Source organism: Pseudophryne corroboree, chromosome 10 (genome assembly GCF_028390025.1).
Source record: "Pseudophryne corroboree isolate aPseCor3 chromosome 10, aPseCor3.hap2, whole genome shotgun sequence".
NCBI lineage: Eukaryota > Metazoa > Chordata > Amphibia > Anura > Myobatrachidae > Pseudophryne > Pseudophryne corroboree.
In genome coordinates this window covers 313,350,054-313,362,961 of record NC_086453.1, presented here as the reverse complement: position 1 = coordinate 313,362,961, position 12,908 = coordinate 313,350,054, and the positions used below count along the sequence as shown (strand labels likewise).

General features: G+C 45.5%; 1 pseudogene; it reads right to left on the bottom strand.

The window, feature by feature from the left end:
- Nucleotides 1-7,459: 7,459 nt before the first annotated feature.
- Nucleotides 7,460-7,577, bottom strand: LOC134968432 (5S ribosomal RNA; annotated as a pseudogene).
- Nucleotides 7,578-12,908: the final 5,331 nt, after the last annotated feature.

The following is a 12,908-nucleotide window of genomic DNA, read 5'->3' as shown; positions in this document are numbered from 1 at the left end:
ATATATTATGTAATGACGGACCTGCTGGACACTGTCTGTCAGCACTGCAGACTCCTAAAGTAAGCTACTAGTATCAAGAAGATAGAAAAAAAAAACACGGGTAGGTGGTATACAATTATGGATGGACGAGCGACTGCCGACACAGAGGTAGCTACAGCCGTGGACTACCGTACTGTGTCTGCTGCTAATATAGACTGGATGATAATGAGATAAAATTAAAATATATATATATATATCACACTAGTACTGCAGCCGGACAGGTATATATTATGTAATGACGGACCTGCTGGACACTGTCTGTCAGCACTGCAGACTCCTAAAGTAAGCTACTAGTATCAAGAAGATAGAAAAAAAAAACCACGGGTAGGTGGTATACAATTATGGATGGACGAGCGACTGCCGACACAGAGGTAGCTACAGCCGTGGACTACCGTACTGTGTCTGCTGCTAATATAGACTGGATGATAATGCGATAAAATTAAAATATATATATATTATATATCACACTAGTACTGCAGCCGGACAGGTATATATTATGTAATGACGGACCTGCTGGACACTGTCTGTCAGCACTGCAGACTCCTAAAGTAAGCTACTAGTATCAAGAAGATAGAAAGAAAAAAAAAACCACGGGTAGGTGGTATACAATTATGGATGGACGAGCGACTGCCGACACAGAGGTAGCTACAGCCGTGGACTACAATACTGTGTCTGCTGCTAATATAGACTGGATGATAATGAGATAAAATTAAAATATATATATATTATATATCACACTAGTACTGCAGCCGGACAGGTATATATTATGTAATGACGGACCTGCTGGACACTGTCTGTCAGCACTGCAGACTCCTAAAGTAAGCTACTAGTATCAAGAAGATAGAAAAAAAAAACACGGGTAGGTGGTATACAATTATGGATGGACGAGCGACTGCCGACACAGAGGTAGCTACAGCCGTGGACTACCGTACTGTGTCTGCTGCTAATATAGACTGGATGATAATGAGATAAAATTAAAATATATATATATATATCACACTAGTACTGCAGCCGGACAGGTATATATTATGTAATGACGGACCTGCTGGACACTGTCTGTCAGCACTGCAGACTCCTAAAGTAAGCTACTAGTATCAAGAAGATAGAAAAAAAAACCCACGGGTAGGTGGTATACAATTATGGATGGACGAGCGACTGCCGACCCAGAGGTAGCTACAGCCGTGGACTACCGTACTGTGTCTGCTGCTAATATAGACTGGATGATAATGAGATAAAATTAAAATATATATATATATCACACTAGTACTGCAGCCGGACAGGTATATATTATGTAATGACGGACCTGCTGGACACTGTCTGCAGAATGCGTTTATAAAAACACCACACGACGAGTGTTTAACTTTTTCAGGCAGACAATCACAATATACTGGTGGTCAGCAGACAATCACAATACTGGTGGTCAGTGGTCACTGGTCAGTCACACTGGCAGTGGCACTCTGGCAGCAAAAGTGTGCACTGTACTTAAATGTACTCCTGCTATAACTGCTCCCCAGTCTCCCCCACAATTAAGCTATGTGAGCAGTGAGCACTCAGCAGTCAGATAATGATATACAGTATATGATGCAGCACACTGGGCTGAGCACAGATATGGTATGTGTGACTGTGTCACACTGTGCAGTGTGTATCGTTTTTTTTTCAGGCAGAGAACGGATTAATTAAACTGGTGGCACTGGTCACTGGTCACACTATCAGCAGCAAGTAGTACTCCTCCTATATGCTCCCCAAAATTTGTGTCTCTCTCTAGTACTCTAGTCACTCTAAACGGAGAGGACGCCAGCCACGTCCTCTCCCTATCAATCTCAATGCACGTGTGAAAATGGCGGCGACGCGCGGCTCCTTATATAGAATCCGAGTCTCGCGATAGAATCCGAGCCTCGCGAGAATCCGACAGCGGGATGATGACGTTCGGGCGCGCTCGGGTTAACCGAGCAAGGCGGGAAGATCCGAGTCGCTCGGCCCCGTGTAAAAAAAACTGAAGTTCGGGCGGGTTCGGATTCCGAGGAACCGAACCCGCTCATCTCTAATGGAAACCCACTTAGGTTAGAGGAGAGGAGATTTCGCACACATAGACAGAAAGGTTTCTTCACAGTAAGGACTGTAAGATTGTAAGCTTGCAAGCTGTTTGTTATTAGTCAGTTTTGTTATATCATTATTATATCCAATTGTAAAGCGCAACAGAATTTGCTGCGCTATATAAGATACTGTTAATAAATAAATAAATAATAAATACGTATTTGAAATTCCCTGCCTGAGAGAGTAGTACTGGCGGACTTGGTCACTACTTTTAAGAATGGGCTAGATAAATTCCTAATGGATAAGGACATACAGGGTTATGGTGGGTAAATCATGCAATATAGTAATAAAAAGAGGAATTGACATAACGGCTAAACATTCACCACAGTTAAAATTAGTCTTAAAAATATTACAGTGTAGGAGATCACCAACAGGTTGAACTCGATGGACAAATTGTCTTTTTTCAACCTCAGAAACTATGTTACTATGTTACTTTGTTACTATGTATTAGCCTTGTGCTGGCAGCAAGGAGACACCATGCTCCTGGTCTCCCTGTTATAGGGAGACCAATGGGGGTAATTCAGACCTGATCGCTGGGCAGAGATTTTTGCAGCCCTGCGAACGTATAGTCGCCGCCTACAGGGGGAGTGTATTTTCGCTGTGCAAGTGTGTGAACGCATGTGTAGCAGAGCTGTACAAACAGATTTTGTGCAGTCTCTGCGCAGCCCAGAACTTACTCAGCCGCTGCGATCACATCAGCCTGTCCGGGACCGGAATTGACGCCAGGAACCCTCCCTGCAAACACATGGACACGCCTGTGTTTTCCCAAACACTCCCTGAAAATGGTCAGTTGACCCCCACAAACGCCTTCTTCCTGTCAATCTCCTTGCGATCGCCCGTGCGAATTGATCCTTCACACAAACCCGTCGCTGAGCGGCGATCTGCTTTGTACCCGTGCGAAGCGCCTGTGCATTGCGGTGCATGCGCAGTTTGTGTCTGATCGCCTCGCTGTGCGGATAACGCACAGCTTCGATCAGATCTGAATTACCCTCAATATACCTTACCAACCATTATAAACACGTTTCCACACTGCACTTGTTACAGTGCTAGTGTGTACAAGTTATATTTGATTCTGGTTAGTTTATAGGTTTCACTTCCTCTTATGTGCAAAACACCTGCCAAATCTTTATTAAATGTTACCAGTTTCTGTATCATATTAAGAAAATTTGTGCATTTATTTTAGTTGTAGTTTTTTTATAGCCCTCCCAAGCAATAAGTCTTATTTTATCTTTTTATTGTTTATTAATGATTGACTACGGCACAGTGGTAATTATGTTTTGTATGATAGCGGCAGTTTTCTGTATTTATACTTCTTTTATGTATGGGTTGTTTTTATTCCTGAACCAGATCCTGGTTAATTTGTTTTATGCTCTACTGAATGTAATTATGATAGTGTTGCTCATTTACTATTTCGTTCAAGTAATGGGGCCCTTACAACTGAGATGTATTGCCCCAATGTTCCGTTCTGCCAACGCTGTAGATGGGTCATTGGGGGGGGGGGGGGGGGGGGGGGATGCAATATGTTGGAGATCTCAGATTCACTGGTTCTGCCCCCCAAAAATACTGGGATCAATGAGTCTGGGATTTTTAACATGCTGAATTTCCCTGATAGATCGATGGATCGCTGATCATCGATGTCCGCTGATCGGTATCTGGGAATCTCGGTGCTGATATGTGGCCCTCATATGTACTATTTATTTATTTGGTTAGTTAATAAATAAGAAACTCCACTTGGTCTATGTAAGTCCTTATTTTTACTTGTCTAGCGCTCTCCCATCAAATTAACGCATGACCAAGTAATCACCATGGCGATGTAACTGCCATCTTGCTTTTTTCGTTTGAGCCTGACTTAGGCCTGGCTGATCATCTGTTATTATATGGTAAACGCTCACTATACCAAATTGGAAAAATTACCTTATTTTAATATGTTCATAAATGATTTTGATTGTAGAGATTGGGGCCAAAATGTAATGGACTCTGTATTTCCTAATGCAGTACATTGGATGAAGAAAGGATCAAGTGTACAGGTAACCATATTTATATCCTATATAACAAAAGGCTAACGCTGCTCCTCACCTCTATGGGGGAATTCAAGTGTTTTGCACACTGACGGCCACTAGATGGCAGCTGATGGAGCAACTCAAGCGTTGCTCGGGTAGGGTGCACACAGCAGACGGTGCTGGCATTACTGTTATGTTGTTCTGTCATTTTGGCGTACTGATAACTTATATCATAATAAGTTGCTACATTTATATTATTTTATTAAATAGGGGGCGCTTTTTTTTTTAAAGGGTGACCCTATATTTGTGTAAAATATGGAGCACTTTTTTAAAATGTAATATACATGTGGCAGAAACAAATATATTATTTGGTTAATATGGGGCAACTGCTAATTTTATAACCCTGGTATCTGGTATCCACAGCCCAGGGTTGGTCAGAACGACTCCAGTATTTTGCTGGTTATTTCTAAGAAGGTGTGACTGCATACCTGTCTGAGTGAACCGGGCCGGATGCTGACTAGGCTGGGCCTGTTGGACAATGGGGTTCATATTGTTTTTTAAAAAAAGAGGCAAAACCAGATGTTTTTACATTTTTAAATTATAGCCGCTTTAAATCTAGTGACTAAGAGGGTGATGTACTAAGCAGTGAAAAGAGTGGAGAAGTTAGCCAGTGGAGAAGTTGCCCATGGCAACCAATCAGTAATGAAGTAACAATAAAATTATACAGAGCAGCTGATTGGTTGCCATGGGCAGCTTCTCCACTGGCTCACTTCCCCCACTGCTTAGTACATCTGCCCCTTATTAATCGCCAAAACACACCGGTATCTGCAACTTTGAGAGAGATTACAACTTTTCTTCTTTTGTAAATTGTCCTTACCGTCATGTGACTGTGCACTTGTCAGGCAGACTATAGCAGATCCTGGAACAGTAATGACAGTGTTTAAAACTAAGATAACTTTCTGGAACTCCTTCCGTGGGAAGAATTAGCCTACAATAACTCACCTCATGCATTCACCAACATCTTTATGTGTGTAGGTGTATGACTAATACCCCTTTCACATCAAAATTATGACCCTGGATATTGCCGGGGCACCCTGGGTTCTGGCTTGGTGTGAAAGGCAGTGCCGTAACTAGACATTTTAGCGCTGTGTGCAAGAAACAGCATCGCCCCCCCCCCCCCCCAGATACGACACAGGGCCAATGCCCAAAAATATAGGGGCATGGCTTCATGGGGAAGGGCATGGCCACATAACTCCCTTTTACACAGTACGGCAGGCAGAGTCCCCTTTTACACATTAGGCAGGTAGCGTCCCCCTTTTACACAGTACGGCACGAAGAGTGCCTCTTATACACATTGGGCAGCAGAGTCCCCCTTTGTTACATATTACAGCAACAGAGCTCAACACATTAGGCAGGGAGAGAGAGAGAGAATGAGGGAGGAAGAGAGAGAGAAAGAGAGAGAGAGAGAGAGAGAGAGAGAGAGAGAGAGTCTTTTAATAAATGTTTATTACCTGTTGCCATTTCTTTCTCTGGATATCAATGTTGCCGTTGTTTTGAGTGACTGATCGATGTTACTGCTCTGTCATAAACTGTTTGACGTGAACTAGTCATATACAGTACTAGCACAAGTGGTTATGCGCTATGGCTCATCACACTGGTTCATGGTAGCAATGAGTTTTCCTCCTGGAACTGTCTGGGTTAACTTTGTTCCACTACCGTGAACTTTACATTTGCAGTTTATACCGCTAGGAAGCGGACTAATAAAATGAATCAACATAGATCATAAGATCATAGAACTGAAATCACAAGGACAGCAAGTATTGTATGAGTGCATCACATGAGCAGTAATGTACTGAGCCCAACAGCAGTCACCAAGTAACACCACATGCAGATGCCACTTAGTGACATTATTCTCCTTCATTCCTCTCTGCTATTGGGATGCTCTTTTTGGAGAGTGAGTTGCTACACAGGTACACATGCTGCGATAATACCCCTGGGATTCAGGAATATGGTGCTCGGGGATTTACATTCAGTCCAATAAGAGCTGCAGGGTTTTGACCCTCCTCAATGTTTGACATCTGAACGGGAGGGGGAGGGGGAAGAGATTGTTTTCTTCGGTCACCTGTGCGGTCGCTCCGGCATCCAGGCTTCACAGGCGCTATCCCTCATATACTGGCGCTCCCTGCCCCTCCCCATCGCCGGCTCACTCAGGCTGTGCAGCGGCGGATCACTGATCCCAGCTACCGCCTGTAGTAGCGCTCCCGCTCTCTCCATTGACAGCGGCGGTCTCAGTCTAAGCAGCGCTCCAGCGGCGGATCATGTAACAAACCTGCCGCCTGCACTACCGCTCCCACTCCCTCCCCATTGCAGAGCCGCAAGCGGGTCTGACAGACAGCATCACTGCACGGAGACTCAGTCTCTACCAACAAATGGCGCCTGCCACACCACTCCCCGTCCCTTACAGAGGGGGCGGTGGGAGACAGGCGCCGGCACACAGCGGAACTACCACTGACTACAACGCCTGTACGTGGGGGTGTGGTACCGTTGGTGCGCCTTCAGTGCAGTTGTGCTGTGGGCAAGGCACCATCGGCACACACCTAGTTACGGCCCTGGTGAAAGGGTCTACACGGGTTGCATTACCAGGGAATCCGACCCTGATCGCTACCAGGGACGAACCTGGGAATGACCCGGCTAGCCTGTGGTGGGTAAGGCGCAAACCGGTTTATTCAACCCGGGTCACACTAAAAGGACCAGAGAGTCGGATGATGTCATCCAATTGCTGGGGGAGGAAAATGTATGGTTCTTGTATAGTACAGGAGCCAAAAAAGAGAGAAGAAAGACTACATGTCTCTTCTGGGGCACACTTTTATTGTGAAATATATGGTCTTATAATATTTAAAATGTAACTTTTATTAGTATTCCTCTAAAAAAAGGGGCTATAAGGCAAAAAGGACAAGAAATGATAAGGGTAATATCAATTATCGAAAGGTTAATCTATCCGATTTTAACATAATTGATTGAATCGGGTGATACAAATCAATCTTACTGGCTCTGTGGGCGAAATTATGTGTGTGTCTCTGATGTTAGAAGAAATACGATCAAAATATGAACAATATATTGGTTACCTTCTTCCGAAGAAATGAAATATACTTATAATAAAAATAACAATAACAGTATACTGGAAGAAGGGGTATTTTTCTATCTAACAAGCCGGGCTCCACCCTGATAATTAGTGAAAAATCAATTTCCACAATCTGTGATAGATATCGTGATTATTGATAACAATACTTTGGCTCCGGGTCCTGTATTCTGAGTTAGGATATAAATACCTGCAGTACCAAGTATTCTCTGGTGGTCTCCCAACCAGGTACTGACCTGGCCCACAGTGCTTGGCTTCCAAGATCAGACGAGGTTGGGCATACTCAGTGTGGTTTGACCGCAGGTGAATATATCCTGCGTGATGATACCCGGAACCAAGTATTTAGTTCTGAAAGATCCCAAATTTTTTTGATGAAATACTTGGGAGCTCTTTGAATCCAGACACTGGCGGCACCTGATATTCCCTGATGTTCTCCAGAGGTGTAATCTTCACCGGTCCCCCTGGTCTAAACTTCAAAAGAAATGACAGAAGTAGTCTTTTACAGTGTTGTAGACTTTGGGTCAGTATATGGATGGCACCGGTGGTTAGTGGAGGTCAATGGGGGAATAGAGAATCAGCTGCAGGCTAATTTTGGGTTTGATCTGGGGTATATATAGATTCTCCAGATTCGGCCAGGAGTCTTGCGTAACTGCTGGTGTGATACTGGTATACAGAAATCAAAAATGTAGAAAATTATGTAGGAGCATGTGTAAGTGAAAGGGTGTCGGAAAGAAAAAAGAGAGAAAAAAAAGAGAGAAAAAAGAGAATCAGGTCTGTGTTGAACACCACTTCTGCTTTTTAGTCATCTGTGTGGACATCGAATGAAAAAAATGAGAGGGTGGTGAAAAACGACACTGTGACTGAAAGAAGGCAGAGGGACTCTTCTACTGTCCTGTCACGTGGAAAGATGGTGCTCTGTGTACAAATTGCATTGCAGAGCCACCAAATTTACTTAGACAGAATGAGAGGGAGTACCCGAAATTCAATGTAAACGGAAATTAAATTGGAATTCATTAATATACAATATGTCAAAAAATAGTGGTCCCAAGGCGCTGGCCTAAAAGTGTTAGATGTTCCAGTGGGAGTAAATGATCAAAAAATCAAAAGAGCGAGAATGAACCTATTAGGGAACCATGTGTAGATTGTGTTAAAGTGTATAAAAAATGTATATACAAAGAATATATATTAATAATAATAATAATAGTAATGAATTGAGGATGAGTCCTGGACCAGGGTGCGGCTTACTAGTAAGCCTGATGCATTCCCATTGCTGCCATGTTTCATCTGTATTTCAAGTTAATTTTGTTGGTAAGAATATTAATAAATATAAGAGTGTAAAGTTACACCAGTATCTGAGAAACTTTTGAGCAACAAAATATGAAGTTTAGTGGAGGTATTGTATCCGATGGGGCATCAGACAGAAAGGTTTTGTCCTACTGTTAGGTGGAGGGGTGGAATACCCCCCTTGGTCATTGGACACCGCCGCTAATGGTCCGTGGTGGAGCCCAGCAGGGAGACGCCGGTGTCCGCGGTCCGCCGACCGGAAGTTCGGAACACCGGAACCGAGAGTGACGACGTACGTTTCGCTCGGGGAGCTTGTTCACGGAATGTCATCCAATTGCTGGCAGATCAGACAGAATGTGCATGGGTGCAGTCTGAAAGGTGGTCTACCCAGCAATATCCCAGGTCCATCCTGCGATGTGAAGGCTTGAAACAATGTTCAATAACACAGATTGAAACTGGGATTTTGGTGTGAAAGGGGTATAAAGCATTCTTCTTCCAATGTTCCAGACAACGGCGTTTCTAGAGAGGAGGGAACCCATGTGCAGATCCGTGTGTGGGCCCCCTCCTCTCTTGTAGCCGTCACCACCGCTGCTAGCGCTCTCAGCGTTGAGACTCTGGCACATGCGCAGGACTCCGAAAAATGGCCGCCGCGCCATTTTTCCGGAGTCCTGCGCATGCGCTGTAGACTCTGGCACTGTCCCAGAGTCTCTAGCGCTCAGTACGCTAGCAGCGGTGGTGACGGCTACGGGAGAGGAGAGGGCCCACACACAGTCGGCGATGGACGCCGGAAAGGTAAGTATAGAAGAAATGGGTGCAGTGTGTGCGGTGTGGGCCCCCTTTGGACCCAGGGGCCCGTGTGCACCACACACACTGCACCCATTATAGATACGCCAGTGGTTCCCGATGCCAATAAATTGATTTTGTACATGAAATTGTGTGGCCAACATTAGAGGGATGTGCTGTTGCCGATTGAAAAAAAATGAAGAAAGTGGCTTCTTGTTGGCAGGACCAAATCAAATGTAAGTGGGGCACAACATAAATGTAACAGGGTTCCTACAAACACTATCTCTAGCCACAATATAATACAGACAGCCATCTACATTGCAGCTCAGCAGGAAGGTGGCTGGGGTCTGGGGAGGAAACATCAGGCAGGAAGAATATCTCTGTTGGGCCAAAAATGAATAAGCCAAAGCCAGCATTCATAAGACAGGGCTGCCCATACCTGGATACAGGGCACAAATATCTAAAAAACAAATAAGCAGTCCCCTGAGCCATCATCTCACCAGGAGAACGCCTGATGAAGCCTATGGCAAATTCATCTCTGGGGATAGGCCTACTTAGAGTGTTGTAGGTACTGCCTTTCTTTTATACTATCAGCTAATCAGGAGTACTTACTGCAATGTGACTGGCAGAGTTTGAAAAATAACAGTAAGAAGCTGATTGGCTGGTACTTTATTTCTGTCCACTTTATCTCTCTCCAAGGTTTAGTACGTAGACTCCTAAGTTGTTGTAGGTTCTGCCTTTCTTCTAAACCACAGGTTCTCGAACTCGGTCTTTAGGACCCCACAGGTGACATGGAAAATGTGAACTTTGTGGGTTCCTGAGCGCCGAGTTTGAGAACCACTATTCTAACCATCGGCTCACTTGGAGTACTCCTGATGAAGCCTATGATTAATCCGCCACTGGGGATGTGCCTATTAAGTGTATTGTAGGTTCTGCCTTTCTTCTAAACCATGCAACGCTCTTCACACCGTCGTAACCCTTGCACAGCCTTGTGGCGTGCAATATTTGTATTATATGGAGTATTACCTCCAATCATAATTGTGTGAGTGGTTAAATATTGCACGTACAAAGGGCGTGCAATGGTTAAGGGGTCGGGAAGGGGAACAGTGCATGCAGGGCCTGAAGAGTCACCTAGTAGGTGCTGTGGTTGGGGGAGTGGCAGGTGCGGGGGAGACGCGGAAGGGGCAGGAGATCCTGGGGTGCCGCAAGTGGGGGAGAGGCAGTTGCGGTGATGCTGCGGGTGGGGGAGGGGCGGGTGCAGTGCGTGGGAGAGGGTTGGGTGCGGGGGTGTTGCGGGTGGGGGGGAGGTCCGGAGCCACCGCGGGTGGGGGAGGGGCAGGAGTGGTGGTGCCATGGATGGGGTCCAGAGGTACTGCGAGTGGGGGAGGGGCGGGTAATGCTTCTCCTCCTGGAATCAGCTATGCTGCTGTCCTCCCTTTGGCAGTGGCTCTCCCGGAGACTCGCACAGCAGCCAGTCACTATTGTTAGCGCCAGTGTCCCAACACGCCACATTACAGAGAAGAAGATGCACTCAATAAACTACAGCTCACATCAGCCCTTAGCGCCGGAATGCTTGGGCAGCTAGGGAGTGGGGATTGTTGATGCCGGAGGGGGCAAGCAGATTGGCAGCAGGACATAGGCCCACATTCCGACCTGGTCGCACGCAGGCCAGGACTGCTGCGACCAGGTAATCGCAGCCTACAGGGGAGGAGGTAAACGCTGTGCAGGGGAGTGATCGCTTGTGCAGAGAGCTGCAGAAACAAAAGTTTGTGAAGTCTCTGCACAGCTCAGGACTTACCCGCTGCGACGAGCCGGCCTGGAGGTGACGTCAGGATCCCTCTCTGGAAACGGCCAGGCATGCCTGCGTTCGGCCGGACACTCCTTCAAAACTGTGAGTTGACACGCCCAGCTGGCCTCTTCCTGTCACTCTTCTTGCGTTCGCCGCTGCGAACGCTTTCTTCGTTGTCTTCGTCGTCGCCGGGCAGCAACGCGCCTGCGCATTGCTGGCTGCACGCATGCGCTTTTGAGACCCGATCGCACGGCTGCACAAAAATGCAGTGTGCGAACGGATTGGAATGAACCCCATAGGATGCTGCAGTAAAATGTTTTTTTTCCCCCATATCTACAGCACAGAGACTTGCTGCAGATGCAGAGGCATACCCTCCAGCTGGACCTTTTTGGCAGGTACAGGACCTTTTTTTATGGTCTGTACTGATTTTTGGCTCTCCAAACTTCCATTGAAAGTATAGGAAAGGGGGCGTGGCCACGCCACTTTACCCGTGACCACAAACCTTTTTGGAATTTGTAGCGATTTTTATGTGTATATTGTTGGAGGGTATGTTGCTGCAGATGTAGTGGGCCTATTTTAGGGTGTGGGCCTGGAACTGCAGCTCCATCAACCCCATTTTTAATCCTGCTCTGGGAACACACAGCAGCCAAAGGGCAGAGCCTCCCATTGCATGTAACCTGTGTGGGAGGGCGTTTCTCGCCCAATCAGCTGTGGACTGGGTGTGATAGACCTGCCGCTAACCCAATGAGAGCTCCTAAACGAATATATCAAAGAAGACAAAAGGTAACCCAGCGCAGGCTGATAATATTCAGATATCTGCAGCCTCTAAAGCGGGTATGCTCCTCCCACAAAATGACAAAAAAAGACTAGAAAAATTCCCTTCCACAAGTGAAAGGAAAATGGAGGCGCTGATATAAGAATATTATTAATACACACGTCTATGACAACATATATAATTAATAATTTCTTATTTTATTTTAAGCAATAAAAACAATTTATTTATATTAATACCGGCCGGTAAATATATTGCAATGCTTTACATAATAAGTATACTTCTTAAAACTAAATAATATAAAACAAATGGATATAAAACAAATTCATCCCTAAAAAAGAAGAAAGAAATATTGATCCAAATGTCCTTAGATAATAGACACTTATCAGGGTATTTGGAATCTATTGCACCGATGTGTATGCCCAGTTCAATAGTAATAGTCTCTCTTCCCGTCCGCTGGTAGCAGTTCCTTTTAGTGCGGACCTATCTGGAAGTGGGATATATTCAAATATTGGGCTTTCTTATGTGCAATAGTGAAACTGGATATTCGTTTGTACAGCAGTCTCTTATTTATTAAGGTGCAGGGGAGGCACAATTTTGCTTGTTTATGCAAGTGGTGGTATTACTTGATAGCGGGAGGGCTGTATGGTAATAATTCCATTTATATGAGGTGTGTAATGAAGTGCTCACCTCGTCCTCTCCTCCGGAACATACACCACTTCAAAGCTTGGGTGCCGACGCTGCCTCCAGCGCTAGTCTCTCTCACAGCCGCTCCTTGGTCTGCTCCCTCTGAACTGCGGTGTCAGACTTTGGGCTGCACGCTGCTTGGAGTCACAGCTGTCTCCCGATAATTCCTCTCTGTGGCTGCAATATCAATCTCCACGATGCCCGTATGCCGCACGATGGTTTGCTATACCCAGCAATACTTCTCCTCCTGTGTCCACAGGCTTTTTAGCCGTAGGAGGCAAATGGATGTAATAAATGAAATGCCGGCTTTTGGTAGAGAAT